This window comes from Ursus americanus, chromosome 5 (genome assembly GCF_024610735.1).
Source record: "Ursus americanus isolate L20-20 chromosome 5, mUrsAme1.1.p, whole genome shotgun sequence".
Classification (NCBI taxonomy): Eukaryota; Metazoa; Chordata; class Mammalia; order Carnivora; family Ursidae; genus Ursus; species Ursus americanus.
The window spans coordinates 10,412,921-10,425,328 of NC_142131.1; the positions used below are offsets into that span (position 1 = coordinate 10,412,921).

At 35.1% G+C, this 12,408-nt stretch overlaps 1 long non-coding RNA gene across 1 annotated transcript in view; it reads right to left on the bottom strand.

The window, feature by feature from the left end:
- Positions 1-10,557, bottom strand: part of LOC123799275 (uncharacterized) — a 106,513-nt gene extending 95,956 nt beyond the window's left edge. Inside the window, exon 1 of the long non-coding RNA XR_015724369.1 lies at positions 9,860-10,557. This is a non-coding gene — a long non-coding RNA (uncharacterized LOC123799275). The remainder of the gene's footprint in view (positions 1-9,859) is intronic.
- Positions 10,558-12,408: the final 1,851 nt, after the last annotated feature.

Sequence of the window (12,408 nt, forward strand, 5' to 3'; positions counted from 1 at the left end):
AAGTTTCACTCCTGCTCCATTACAGTGTGTTTATGAACAGTTGCTGGCCCAGAAGGATGGTCTCCAGCCCCCACCTTCTGAGTTCTGCAGCTGTACTCACTGCACCAGCATTTCATTTTAGTCCTCGACAGAGTCTTAGCCAGGTAAATCTTTTTTTTTTCTCCCAGAATCTAGGAATTTACCAGCAATTTGACTTTAAAATGTATTACAAAATTAACAGCCCATAGGAAAAATAATGATTTAGTAAATAATGAAGATTTAGAATGATGGACAGAGAAGTGGTACTTAGACGTTTGTCTTCTGTTCAATTGCTCATGTAAAGTGTCTTTATCCTTGGTGTAAGGTAAATGGGATTCATCCTAAATCAGCATTTTAGCACCATTCTGGTCTCTTATCTCAAGTAATTTGGTGAAAAAAAAATGTACTAGAGAAGAGTGATCCACTTTCCAGGGGCCCTTATCTGGTTCAAACTTTATATCAAAAAAAGAGAGAGAGAGAGAGAGAGAGAGGGAGAGAGAGAGACATTTTTCTGAGAATGGTAGTCATTAGAATATATTAAAAATAAAATTGTATATGAGAATGAAAAAAAAAAGGAGTTATATGACCTCATATGCACAAATCTTAAACTCTTGAGGCATGTGTTGAACCCTACTGACATGATATGGTTGTGGAGAGTTGGAAAGCACCTTAAAGGGAAGAAATAGATTCAGAGTCCACGTGTATTTCAGATCAGGCTCTGGGTATCTGCACAAATAACAGAATTGCACTGCCTACTTTTATCCTCCAACCTCTTCCCCCTCCCCTACCATGTTCCAGCACTGGAAGATTTAGAAATTTCCAGAAATATAATCCAAAGTCATAGGAAGGACCCTGTTTGTTATGGTCTAAGAGCTATACTGGTGTTTAGAGAAGAAGATCTAACTCAAATCATCACTGTAATATGTTTTATTCATTGCTCTCAACTGGTCACCCATCACTGCTCAAAAACCAAAACAGCTTGGCTCATCTAACATGCCTAATATGGTCAAAAGAACACGGCTTTAGCTGGATATCCTACCAACTGACCCCTCCTAATTTACTTCTGTACATACATTTCCCTAACCTCCTCTCTGATCTCAGGGACTGCTCTCCTCTATCTAGGGTCATCTTCAAACTGTATCCAAAATCGTTCCTGATTGCTACAACAACTTGTCTTTATGAATAGTGCCTTCTTCTTCACAAACTTCCTCCCCACACACTAAGACTGGCAAGAGTCTAAAGTTCTCCTTAACTATTGGCTTTCTTTCTCCTGCCTCTAAATAGCATGAAAATTACACTTTTCCTATGTCTGGTTCATGATTGTATAGAATCTCTTTAATCTATGCCACACCTTTATAAATATATATTGGGGGGGTAGAGTGATTTAATAAAATAAGCCAAGAGTTCAGACTTAGGTAGACTTAGTTTCAGCCTTCTGCTTCTAATATGATCAACTTAATGAACTTCAGTTTACTTATCTGTAATACAGGGAGAATCCATATACACCTTAGGAGTTTTATATTTAGGAAAGGAGATGACTGAAATTATTAGCACAGCATCTAGAATATGGCCATTATTTTTGAGGTCAATAATTATTAGAGTGACTTGTGAGTCAGTATGAAAGTAACTGTTTTTGAAAACTAATAATGAAAAAGACCAAACTCTTAGAAGAATGCATGGTTATGTTGGAGTGTATTTAAAGATGAAGTAGAGAGGACAAAACTGTTTTTTTTCGCATTAGAAACACATTTATTGCCATATTTCTCCCTCCTTTTCCCTTGAACACTAGAAATAATGTTTCTTTGAATGAATAAATGTCACACTAAGCTTTAAAGAAATTTCAGTTGCATCAAGAAGTCCTCCTGTTCCACAATTTTGTCCCCACTGAACTGCCATGACATCTGAAAATAGTGAGGCCACTATTTGGAGTACATGTGGTAGATGCCTGCTTTAAACCCAGATACTTTGTGTGGGTAATAAATTAATGGTGTTAGTCTCTCAGATGGATTAGCTATTACAGAACACATGGGAAAGCTTCTGTGGGAAAAAAAAGGGCAGGCTGTGATGAAGGAAAAAGCAAGTTTGCATGTTTAATTCTCACTGCCCAGGAAAGCAAAGCCTTCATGGAAAGCTTGCATGAATTCTGTGTGATTTGGGTCCTCCCGAGGAACAATAATCAGGGAGAGCAGGGACAGACAAGTAGGAAAAGGGCCCTACTATAGGTCTTGATTCTAATTAATAAGTCCCCCCCAGCATTTTCCTTACTTTCCCCTTTTTGCAGTTTAATGTTTTTTTTTTCCCCAGCTGTTTTAATTTATTTATATGGTTAACTAGGAGGGAGGTTTTACTGAAGGTAAGCTATTCAGCATTTATGGTTAGAATAGATATAGTCCCTAGCTCAAGAACACACACCTATATCCAATAATTTTGACCACTTGCTATATATCTGTTTCCTTGCCAGGCTGTAGTAATTCAGAAATAAAGAACTCATGTTTTCTAGTCCAAGGAGCACAACATTTTGGTGGAGAAAGCTAACACATACCAAACAAACGGAACTGCAAGTGAATTCCTTTTTCTTTAAGACCCAAGTCAAACGTCTCATTTAGCTAACCTTAACTGACTCAATTCCAAGGCAATTTGGTCACTTTTCTATAAAAACTCCATCTCTTGCACATATCTTTATCCTTATAGGTACCACACTGTGTTGAAATCATATGTTTATCTTTTATTTTGTATTTTATTATTATTATTATTTGGAAACAAAGTTTTTGTTAAATTTATTTGCTATGGTCACACATTTTCCTGCTATGCAAGCATGTTTACGTGTTTATCTCCACACCTGGGTTGTAATTTTCTTTAAAGCAAGGAGTTAACTTTTGTTCAACTATGTACCCTTAGAACCCAACACAGAGTTTGATTTCTAATAGACACTCAAATATTTTCTCAATAAATGAATAAATACTATAATCATGTTGTGAACTGTCTTTGAAGAAAGCATAAAAAGGCAAAGCATTAATTCTAGTAGAGGAAAATGTCACTGAAGAAATAACCTTCGACTTAGATTTTGAAGGATGAGATAAATTATGCTAGTATATAATCAGACAAAGCTCCACAGATTTGTAAGCTGATTCTAAATGCGTTCAGCCAAGTTGCTTAGAGTGTCCAACACAACCTAAAGACAGCCTGTCAAAATAGGCTAGAAATGCTTAGGGAAATATGTTGAAGCTCAAAGCAGCAAAAGTATTTATTTTTCAGAATGTAGGCAAGAATGTATGGGAAAAAGAACTAAGAGAATTCATTGCAATGAACTTCAATGAACACCACCTACCATGATGTCACCGGGCCTTTTCCCTGGATTTCAGGACACACAGCTGGAATTTGCATGAGGATGCTATGCAACTAATCCTTTAAAAGGACACTGAAAGTGAGCTGACAGGCCTGCAGTACTGTGTCATAGAGTTGACAGGATTTGTCACATTTTGGGTTCTCCTCACATGGAACTTGTCATTGGTTCTTAAGTTTTTCTCCCTTCTTGCCTAGAGGGGGGCAAATCATCCTTCTAATATTTTCCTAGATATTTCCATACTGAGAGACGAATGATGTGTGAGGAAATATTGCCTAAAAATAGGAAAGAGACATGTCAGAGCATTATTATGGCCAATTTAACTTGGAGTGGTCCAAGGAAACTAGATCTCCTGTGAAATAAGTTAAAATAGCAGATGTACTGTACTTAATGGCAGTTTTGTGAAGTGTAACCATAGAAATGACCAGTCTTGGTGCTTATCTTGACAAATAGCAAGTCAAAGGTCTCTGAGAATTTGCTCTTGGGAGGAAGATTTTGAAAATCATAAATTTAAGTGCACAAAAAATACTGATTTATTTTTTTCTCTGTTTAAAGAGATTGAGATTCATACCAGTGGTAGTAGTTAGTAGACTTGAGTGTTCTTTTTATTTGTTCCTTAAGATGTGCTAATTTTTTAAGAGTTATATTAGCCGTGGAAGGGGCACCCAGAAAGAGTACACATGAAGACAGACAATAATTTCATTATACTGTATGTTTCCCAGACCACATCTGAATTATTTTCTAGTTACATATACAGTGTTTTAAAAGGATCAAAGATCAAATGGATTGTGCACTGAGGAGGATAGCTAGAATTGAGATGTTTCTGAATATCAAAGCTCATGAGGACAAAGTAGTTGAGGACATTAAACCTAGAGGGAAAAAAATGTCTTTGAAGATGACAATGATAGCTACAGAATTGTCATGTACTAGATGAAGTAAATCTTTTGTTTTCCCCAGAGGAACTAGCTATGGTGGAAGCGTAGGAGTTACAGTAGAATAGGTTTCATTTCAAAGTATAAAGACCATGTGTAAAGGCACCTACTCAACAGTAGGAGGAAGTACTTGGAGAAGTATCAACAGAGTTGCTAAACAGAAGCTGAGGATGATCCATCAGGGATGCTGTAGAAGATCCGGGCATCTGATGGAAATGTGGACCAAATGACCTTATGATCCCCTACCATCCATAAAATTGACCAACCAGATAATTAGATGGATTACAAAGCCACAATAATAAATATGGTATGATCTCAGACTGAAACAGAAAATAGTGCAGTGGAACAGAAGAGAGAGCTTACTACATCAAAAGAGGATTCCAAAAAAATTAAACACTAAGTGTTAAATGGAACACTATAAAACCTTAGTAGGAAATGTTGGAAAGTGTCTTCATAAAAAAGAAGGATTTCTTAAAATTTCAAAGACATAAACCTTAAGGCAATAAACCACATTTGTTTACATTACATAAAATTAAGAATATGTGTTCAAAATGGATTCTGAATAAAATTAGTGCATGTAAAATAGAATAGGAAAAGATATTTGAAGTCTACTGTGACAGAGAAACAAACACTAGAATTCCCCCCAAACCAACAAGTCATCCCTCATAGAAAAATTGACAAAGGAATTGAAATTGACACATAAAAAAGAACAAGTAAGAATAAGTAAAAACAGAGGAGGAAATTAAAAAAAAAAAACTAAGAAACATAAGGAAGAGTTTATAATTATTAATAGTGAACAGAGAATTATATATGTAAAGCAATGAGCTACTATATTATACCTATTAAATGGCCAAGAAATTAAAAAGCTAGATAATACAAACCACTGGCATAGATAAGAGCTATATGAGTTTCCTTCTGTTGTTGCTGAGAATGAAGATCGTTACAGTCATTCTGGAGAGATTCTGCCATTTCCTAATAAAACAAATGAGTTTGGTAGAGTCCAGGAATTCTACTCCTTGGTGTATAATTCTAAGAAATTCTCACAGAAGTCATCAGAGAGATGTGTGCATTGACATTAGCAATATTTGTGGTAATAGAGAGCTTGTGGCATTCTACTAGAAGGGTAGAAAAGAAAACAAGTTGGTGCACAACACAGAATATTGCGCATGAAATACTGAGTGTTGAAATGATGGATTAGAAGCACACAAAGAAACATGAATGTTCTTAAAGCATAGTATTTAAAGATAAAAGTGAAGAAATGATAGAGATTATCATATAGAGCACAATACCACTTAAGTACATTAAAAATACATATACAAAAAGTGATACACATTTGCCAAAATATGTAACGTCAAATACACATTAAACATTTAGTGGTATTAGTACAACGAGTATTAGATAAATGGGAATAGAAGTGGAGCATGGGGGGAAAAGGGGAATGAATAAATGAGTAAAACAAGAGAGATACTGCATGAATCACTGTGGATAATGTGCCATAAATTGAGTTAGCATAATTTACTTAACACAGTCATCTGAGTATCAGAAAATAAAATAATAAAACAAAGCAATAAATTCATATTTTATATTCAAGGGATCTGGAGGCTGATACTACTGTGTGTGTCATAAAATACATTACAGCTGTTATTAACTCATAGCCTTTACCCAGATCTCCTAGGAAGGTATAGGACTTCATTTTCCCCTCCCCATGGCAGGTCTGAAGTTTTTGCCTTATAAAATACAGGTTTTGTTGAAGAGTTTCTTCTATTATTATGTACATACATATATAAAAGAAAAGCGAAGGAGAATTATCTGTGACTTTTTCACTTTGAAACAGTTTTCAACTATGCGCTAAAATATTTCAATCATTTTTAAAGGTTTCATTTTTTAATGGAAGAAAAGTTTAATTTGAAGATAATATGAAACAGTTATAATAGCTTATTAAACATAAAGGATAAAAGAACTAGTGAAGCTTTAAAATGGTAATTAAAAGAGCTGATGTGTGTCTAATGCATTTATTCAGCGTCTTCTAGCAATAAGTCATGATAATGTTAAAAATTTTGCCTATATATTCGACTTATTACTATTGCTGAAATTTCTGTCTCCACCAACTGTCAAAGTCCTGTGCTCTGAGCCACCGCAAGTACTAAATGATGCCTTCGGAATACAGACACGTGCACACGCTGTCTGCTGCAACCAAATGCAGCTCCTTATGGAGAAGTACACAGAGCCTCTGTCATATCACAGAACTGCAGAGGAAGGAGGAAAGGCTAGATGTGGCTTCCCCATCACAGTGAAATTAGAAGTAACAAAAATGATTTAACAGTTCTTCATGAATAGAGGATTTATTCTGTTTTGGGATGCTTTCAAATTTACAAGGAAACTTACATGTATTAGCTAATCACTGCCTCACAAGTGACTGCCTATGAGCTAAGTAGAGTAGTAATATTTTGACTTTACAGAGTAAGAAACTCGACCTATTTTCATAAATATGCCAATGGCCACATAGTTCTTACGCTAAGGTGTGATTTGAACAGGAACTTCCTAGTTCCAAGTCAGAATCATTTTCTCTAAGGCGATTTAAAACTTTCATCAGACTATAAACAGCTTCCTCAAGTTAGCTCCCAGGTTGAGTCAGAAGTTACATTTCCCTAATGCCTGCCATCAGGGAAAGATATAACATACTGGAAAGGGGGTGTCTTATGGAGTCATAGAATGTTTTGGTACAATGTATGGTTTGACATAACGTTTTCAGGCTGGATTTATGTTGATTTGGTTTTGCTTTATGGGTATGCTCAGTAATCAGTAGAAGGATAAAAATGTATGCTTTCAATAAAACATAAAATAATAATACAATGTTGGTAGACTGATTAATCCATACACTGCCTTTTCTATAACTAAATATATAATTCTATTGGACAAGAGTATAGAAACAGGAAAAAAAATCACAAAAACCTAAGTAATAAATATAAAACATATGCAAATTTAGAAATATTGGGCTGGATTCCCCTACAAATCAGGATAGAGTATTGCATATCATAGCTGCATTGCCAAAAGAAGTGTCATTATAAGTCCATAGGATGCACATTTGTTTGTGGAGAGGGAGTGCTGGGTCACTGACAAGAGAAAGAAGTGACCCAACAAACAATTCCTTGAGCAGCAACAGAGTCTTAGAAATCCCTGCTTGGAAAAACCTTTCACACACTTTCCACAACTTAGGATTCATTTGGCTAATGGCTCCTCTTAGCAACTGAAAATAGCACAGCGTGTGTGTGTGTGTGTGTGTGTGTGTGTGTGTGTGTGTGTGTGTAGGGGACCGTAGGGGTAAGCTAGTTTATAGAATATTCACAACTTTGTGTCCATCATTTTAATTAAATCAGGGTTTTACAAATTGTAGATGTTGACCCACTAATGAGTCTCCGGAAGCAAGTTTTAAAAATAGAATGGAATGGAGTGGAAATGAACAGAATAGAAAAGATAACAGTAATTGCAAATGATATGGGTAAAATCTGATTCATGAAATGCCTGTTTCAGTTATTTCATGTGTGTCTTTACGTGTTTATATTTAGTATATAAAGTGCATTTTTTCTGGTTTCTAAAATTTTTAAAACCAATGTATGCAGTAAACTTCATGTTGACAGCCACAGAGCTCAGCACAAGAAATGTCCATGGAGACGAAGAAGAAAAAGAAAGCATACGAAGAAGTAGGTGTCTTGGAGCTGGTGACTTCTGAGGGCCAAAAGGCCCATGGAACTGATGACCCAAAGTTGAAAAGATTCAAGTAGGACATAGGAGACTATAGGCACGTGTATGTCTGGACTAGTTAGGAATGCCACTCTGCTTAGTTTCCTTCAATTTAACCAATTATCTACAGTCTAGACCAGGAATCTGGAGACTGCACTGTTTTTATATTTCCATATCTTGCAAGCTAAAAATGCTTTTTACATTTTTAAATGGCTGAAAAAAAATCAAAAGAAGAATAAGTTTTTGTGACATCTGCAAATCATCTAAAATTTGAAATTCAGTATCACTAAACACACTTACAGTTACATGTATTCATTTACATTTAGCCTATGACTACTTTTGTACTATATTGGTGGATTTAAGTAGTTGTAACAGACATCGCATGGCCAGCAAAGCTTAAAATATTTACTATTTGGTACTTTAGAGAAAAAAGTTGTTGATCCTTGGTTTAGGTTTCTCTAAGTGGATCACAATGCTGGCTCACAAGAGCACATTATGAGCCTTTCCTCCCCAGTCCATATTCAATGACATCAGAGTGGTAGACTGAAATTGGCCATGAGGGGAGTATTTACACCAAGAAATCAACAGGTACAGATTAGGGCCTCCCCCCCTCCTTTTTTTTTACCTGAGAACTAGTTGTTAAGCATTTACCAAACACTACTGCAGTAAGCAATATCGGACCCACTGAAGAGCTCTGTGAATTTAGGCAGGTAACAACCTATGTAAACCATGGTTTTCTGTTGAGAGGCCCAGAGGATGAGGCAGTTACACACTATACTTTAAAAATGGGCAGGAGAAATCTCAGTACCCTCCCGTCCATTCTGCTATGAAACTTAAATTTCTCTAAAATAAATAAAGTTTTAATTAAAAAGTAAAATAAAAATAAAAACAAACCACCACCACCAAAAAAAAAAAAAATTGAACATGTAAGCCACTACTAATATTACCTCCATATTCTACCTCAAGTATGAAAAAAAGAAAAAAGTAAGAAGGAAAACCTAGGACACAGTATTAGGAGATTCATAGCCTTCTCCAAAAAAACATGGCCTGGAAATTTTGAGGACCTCAAGTCTGATGTCTAGATTTCACAGAACAGCTGATGTTAAATTTTACCATCATTATCCCCTTTGAAATTTTTCTCAACATTACAATTTTCATTAGTTTAATAGTTTGTTCACTTTAAGTCTTTTTTTTTTAAGATTTTATTTATTTATTTATCGAGAGAGAGAAAGAGAGAGAGCATGTGCACACACAAGCAAGGGGAGGGGTAGAGGGAGAGAGAGAATCTCAAGCAGAGTCCACACTGGGTGTGGAGCCCACAGGGGGCTTGAGATCAGGACCTGAACCAGAATCAAGAGTCGGATGCTTAACTGACTGAGCCACCCAGGTGCCCCACATTTTTTTCTAAATATAAAAAACTGTTAGGAATCATTTTACTCAGAAGATTTGTGTCAGAACACTTGACGATGGTCCTTTGACACAACAACAAAAAAAGCCACAGGCAGAGGGATGTACACAATTGCATGTTAACCTTTTGTATTCCTTACTAAGTTTTAAATAATGTTTCATATGTCACCGTTCCCATTAGAATTTGAAGAGAAACCACTAGAGAAACCGCTAGAGAAACCACTAGCTTCATTGGATAATTTATACCCCTCAAATTTCCAAAAAGTGTTTTCTTCCACTGTCAAAACTGAAACATTATTATCTACTCTTGAATACTTTTAATTAAAAAAAAAAAACACCAGGTGTGCTTTTATCATGTAATATGACATGGTAGGAAACAGAGTTTGGAGTTATACAGAAATGAGAATCCTGGCCTCACCTTTAGTGTTGCTCAATTTCTTCATCTCTACAATGGGGCAGTAGAGTCAGTAGATGAGGAAGCTAGTTCCTAGGTCTCCAAGGCTGCTGAGTTGGGCAGAAATCTGCATGGTCTTGGCTGGAACCTCCTCTCTGTCATCTAATAGTTGAGTTACTGGGAAAATCCTTTGACTTTTTGAACCTCCGTTACTACATGGGTAAAATAAGGATAAAAATATCCTGAAGCATTCCTATTAAAATAAGTTTTAAGATAATATACATGGCACACATTTAATAAATATGAACGACTGCATTTTCAACTGTGATCTGGGCCATTTCTGTACATTCTCATTGTATATAACTTTCTTGGTTCTGATACTCATTAGATCTTAAGTACTAGTTTTGAGAATTTGACTTTTGCCTTCTTTAAGATTTTTTTCACATTATAAATTTATTTTTTAAAGTTTTTATTTAAGTTCCAGTGTAGGGCACCTGGGTGGCTCAGTCAGTTAAGTGTCTGACTTCGGCTCAGGTCATGATCTCAGGGTCCTGGAATCAAGTCCCACATCTGGCTCCCTGTTCAGCAGGGAGTCTGCTTCTTCCTTTCCCTCTACCCTGCCCCCTGCTCATGCTCTCTCTCACTTGCTCTCTCTCTCAAATATATAAAATCTTAAAAAAAAAACAACCAAAAACAATGTAATATTAGTTTCAGATATAGCCTTCTTTTAGATTTTAAAATATAATGTTAAATCATAAACTATCCAATATTTCATGATTATCAGAATCTCCTCTTTCTTAAAAAAATTATTCCTGTTCCTGCTCTTTGATCTTACCAGGTGATTGGCATCTTCTTCTGGAGAGAAAAAAAAAGACACAGGGGAACTTTTAATCAGTACATTTTGATAAAGCATGATTTTGGAGCTCTAGATTTCATCCATGAATGTCTACCTAGAAATCTCTCTGCATTAAAATTGATTGGATAATTACATAGAAGAGCTTGAATCTAATATGAATGAGAAAAAATAACTATAAAATGGCCAACAGCTACTGAAGAATTCCCTTTCATTTCTAGTCAAGTGATTTCTGTTAGAATTTGGAATTTGGTTCAAGAGGTAAGACATAAAAAATAATCACTTTCCAGTCCACATATATTTAAAAGGGTTTTGTATGCACAAGACACCATAAGAAATAGAAATGTAAGTTAAAACTCCATCTTGTTTAGGAGAATAATATCACAGAACCTCCAACAGAGAACTTTGTGTAGGTAGGTCTGAAAAGTCAAGTTAACTCCCTAATATTGTCTAATCAGTCTAAATGGCGTAGCTCTATTTCTGTAATCTAGTAACTTTATCATCCTTCCTGGAGAAAAACTGACTAGACAGCAAGACACTGTTTCTTTTAAAGCATAACTCCATTAAAATTTTTGAGTGATTTGACATAAATTGTTATATTAAAGAAGAATTTAAAACTTGGTTTATTATAAACTTATGTCCCTTCCAAAAAAATTCTACACAATTTAACCCACATAGCTAAATGTTAACATTCAGTATCTACTCAACTTAATGCCCTCAACATCATCAACTGATATTCCAAATGATGGATTTGTTGGCAATTTTTCTATTCTTTATTGGATATTAAATATAAAATATATATTAGTATCACATAAAATCTCAATATACAGTCACTAATTAAATGTGTAAGGTTTTTAAATAAAAAACTGGAATGAATTTGAAGAATTGAAATCCACAGAAAACAAATATAATGCTTATAAATTAAAACCTAGGAACATTTTTCAAGGTGCTATTTGTTTCATAAATTGAGTTTCATTTGAAAACCAAAGTAAAACTAACCTCACCGTCACCGAAAATTTGATTATTCCTACCCCACCATAAAATATTTTCATGGAAAACAGTTCATAATTTTGATGCCCTAATTATGGGTCTAACATGGTTTGGGCTTATGTCTTATATCCTAGTATAAATTGTTAATAGTATCTTGTTTACTTTCAAACTTGTCTGGGTTGGAAGATACATTGTATTGTCATAGTTCAGTATAAGACAATGGCCATATTTCACTGATGGATCTACTATGTGTCAGAAAAATGGGGGGAAGTTTATAATTGCTCAAAACTATCAAAAGCTAAATTACAGTGAAATTTAACCTTCAACAATTTGTGAGATGATTGGTTCATTAGCCACAAAGATACACCTAACATTTTATATTTATCAGATAAAAGGCTTACTCAACTTTGGGTCAAGTCTACAACTACAAAGTGAAGTAGTGAATTCAGGACCAAATCTTGTTCACCAAAATAAAATTGATAACTATCTCTTTTTCCAAACTATAAAGCTAACCAATTGTTCAACAAAAGTATAACCAGTGCAACTGCCTACCATGTCCTTTTATAGGGACATCAGTTCCACTGTCCTGCTGAATCACCTTTAACTCAAGGTTATCTTTGTAATTTGATCTCTCCATTATGGCAAAATTACTCTTACCAAGAACATCAGCCCCTTCCCCTGATACTAAAAGGATACTTTTGATATATATCAATGACTGGAACCTTGCTAC